The sequence below is a fragment of the Equus quagga genome, chromosome 15, assembly GCF_021613505.1.
Source record: "Equus quagga isolate Etosha38 chromosome 15, UCLA_HA_Equagga_1.0, whole genome shotgun sequence".
In the NCBI taxonomy this organism is placed as follows: domain Eukaryota; kingdom Metazoa; phylum Chordata; class Mammalia; order Perissodactyla; family Equidae; genus Equus; species Equus quagga.
In genome coordinates this window covers 81,263,620-81,267,060 of record NC_060281.1, presented here as the reverse complement: position 1 = coordinate 81,267,060, position 3,441 = coordinate 81,263,620, and positions in this window count along the sequence as shown.

Sequence of the window (3,441 nt, the reverse complement as noted above, 5' to 3'; positions counted from 1 at the left end):
ACCTGGGATCCGAACCAGCGAACCCCAGGCCGCCGAGAAGTGGAACATGTGAACTTAACCACTGCGCCACTGGGCTGGCCCCGTAACAACACATTTTACTCCCCAAAGGGTCTAGTTTGAGCAATGAAGGTGGTCACTTTTTTCCCCAAGGAAATCCTTCCCACCTCCACACAACATTGAGAAATCTAAGGGCCATCCCTTTCTGGCCCATGGGGTGAACCCACAAACTCATTTAGGAAGGAGGGAGAACCAGCCCCAAGAATGTGCTGCTGACATGATTATGGCCAACTGTGTGGTCAGAGGACCGATGGGAAAAGACAACAATAACAACAGCGGAGTCCAGGAGAGTTCTGGAGTGCTGTGAAAGGCAGAATTTGACCAATTTTTGAGCCATTGTATTGTTATTGTTGTTTTGGTCTCTAAAACAACCAAATAAGGAAAAAATAAACAGTAAAAATTTTGCTAGTGCTCGAATCCTCCTGTTTCTATTTTCTCTGCCTGGAAATAAAAGCAAGTATTTCATACACGTGAAAGGATCTTCTTCTTTATCCAGAACAGTCACTTAGGCCCAAAGCTGAGGACACAAGACACCAAGTGCTCCACAGTCAAAGTTGAGAGAGTTGCCAATCAGAGCCCATTACTGGGGCCAGCCCTCCCCTCAGGGCTTACAGGAAGGTGTTTGGTAAGTGTGGTATTTGAAGAGAGGGGTCCCCAGTTCTCCACTGACAAGACTGTCCCAAGACAAGGGAGAAAAATGTCTCTTGCTTCAAACTCTCCGTCAAGTGCTAAAGACTGTCCCACAGGATGGAATTTAATGTTCTTTTCAGAGTCTAGCTATCTGGCAGGACAAGAATGACTTTTTCAAATATTAAAAAAACATCCAACTGGATGCTAGATCTTTCCCGTGGCTTTGTCTGACAATGTGATCACAGTTGCCGAAGTCTATCTTCTGAGACACAAGAGAGCTGGCAGAGGGAGTGGAGAAGGTGTCCAGGGCTGGACTTCTCTCTCTCCAGGCTGCTCTTGCCTCTGGAGTCAGAGGAATCACGTTTGAGTTTTAAATTAAAAAATAAACAGGCAGTAATTTAAATACTGAAATGGGATGGATCTCTGAAAGTAGCTGCAAAGTTGTACTAAGGGAGCTATCAATGGTGTCTGACCATGAGGGGGAGGTGTGATTTCGTATAGGTCGGGGCAGTTGGAAAAATACCACTTCAGGTTTTTATCCCAAGGAGTTGGGGGTCCTGAGTAAACCATTTACCTGCAGAATAATCCCAGCAGCTGAAAGATCTCGAAGGATCTGACCAGTGACCCTGTGATCTCCCAACGTGCCACAAACCCTTGATCTGCCTGATGGATGTTAGAGCAGACCCTGCTGGTTGCTGGCTGCAGCATTATCATTATAAGTCAGTAATATCTCTTTATTTATAGGAACATCTATTAGTCAATGACAGCCACAGCCCTACTGGGTAGAGGAGTAGCAACAGCCAGGTTTCAGGAGACCTGGTTAACTTCTTGAAACGTGGAGTTCTGTTATTACTCACGTGGTCATTGCGAGAATTAAACGAGGTAAGGCATGTAAACTCCTCAGAAATATTTGTGAATCGATTGACTACGGACACTCTGTAAGTGCCAATTATTATCACTATTTTTTTCTTCTCCCCAAAGCCCCCCAGTACATAGTTGTATATTCTAGTTGTAGGTCCTTCTAGTTGTGGAATGTGGGACACTGCCTCAGCATGGCCTGATGAGTGGTGCCATGTCCACACCCAGGATCTGAAACTGCGAAAACCCGGGCCACCGAAGCAGAGCACATGATCTTAACCACTCGGCCATGGGGCCGGCCCCAGTGCCAATTATTCAAAATAGCCTGGAATGCAGAGTCCTGAGCGGATTTACCTATTGGGTGGCAGGATATGCACCTGGCAGGCTAAAATCTTGGTTCTCAAAGTGTATTTGCAGGACCCCTGGGCTCCTCAATCATCCCCTGGGTGATTGAGGTCAAAACTATTTTCATAATAACACTAAGACATTGTTTGCCTTCCCCACTCTCATTCACTCGTGAGAGTCCCCTGGAATTTTCCAGATGCAACACAACATGTCGTGAAGTCATGGTTCTGAGATCTAATGGAATGTGTGCTTTGGTATTCTTGGGTTTTAAAATTTTCTGTTTTGATCAGTGGTTTCCAGGGGTTGGGGGTGGGTGGAGGAGTTGATTACAAAGGGACAGGGGGTAATTTTTGGGGGGGGAGTGCTGATTCTGTCTTGATTGTGTGATAGTGGTTACATGACTATGCATTTGCAAAACTCATAGAACTGTACGCGAAAAATGGGTGAATTTTACTGTAGAAATTATATCTCAATTAAAAAAAAATTATTTCTCAATTTTAATTTCTAATAGCATAACTACAGTTTGATGTAGCTCACATAAATGAAATCTCTCAATAAACCAAAATCTAAAACTTTGAGAATCGCTGAGCAAAAGCATTGATTTCTTTACTAAAGCAGCTGCAATTCCTTGCTTTGGAGTTGGGGAAAGTGATTAAAAGGGAGGGCAAATTCTCTCTGGCTCTAATACTCTATCAGCTGTGCTGTCCAATATGGCAGCCCCAGGCCACATACGGCCATTGAGCACATGAAAGCAGCTGGTTCAAATTGAGATATAGTTAGTACGAAAAAAACCCTGTAAATTATCTAATAATTTTTGTGTAGCAATGACAATAGTCTGAATATATTGGATCAAGCAAAAGATTTTGTTAAAATTGCTTTCACCTGTTGTTTTTTACTTTCATGTGGCTGCTAGAGGATTTTAAATGTGTCTCTCCTTACATTTTTATTGGACAGCGCTATTCTGGAGACACAGACTTGACTGCCAATCTTGTTTCCACCGCTTGCAAGCTGTGTCAAAAGACTTCTTATTTCTCTCAACTTCTTGGGTTTCCCGGGATGTAAAAGGTGAGTAATGTCAGGGTTGGTGCGTAGACTGAATGGGAATAATGCATGTGACGTACTTACCAATGCACCTAAGGAAACTAAGTTTGGTGGCTATCACGAAAGGCCTCTGTTTCTCTATTGATGTCGTCGGAGATGGGCACATGCGCATTAAAGGCACTTTCTCTGCGACCTATCTCCACACTGACGACAATAATAACTAGTTGTGGCCCAGGCCTGATCCCGCGTCCGTGCGGAGGCTGCCCTCCTCCCACTGAAAAATTAAAATGACACAGGGTCCCTCGTGGAAGTGGGGTATCTGCATTTACGAACGCAGCCCTGGCAAAACCTGACAACAAAGCAGCCCCTGGCCGCAGGGCCTCCCTTAGCAACCGACGCCAGCGCCGGTTGCTAAGGTGAAAAAGGATAACAAGGATGTGGTCCGTCGGCTCTTGCTCTCCGGCAGCGGCAGCTTCCGGTCCCCTGGGGAGCCAGTCCTTCGGCCTACTT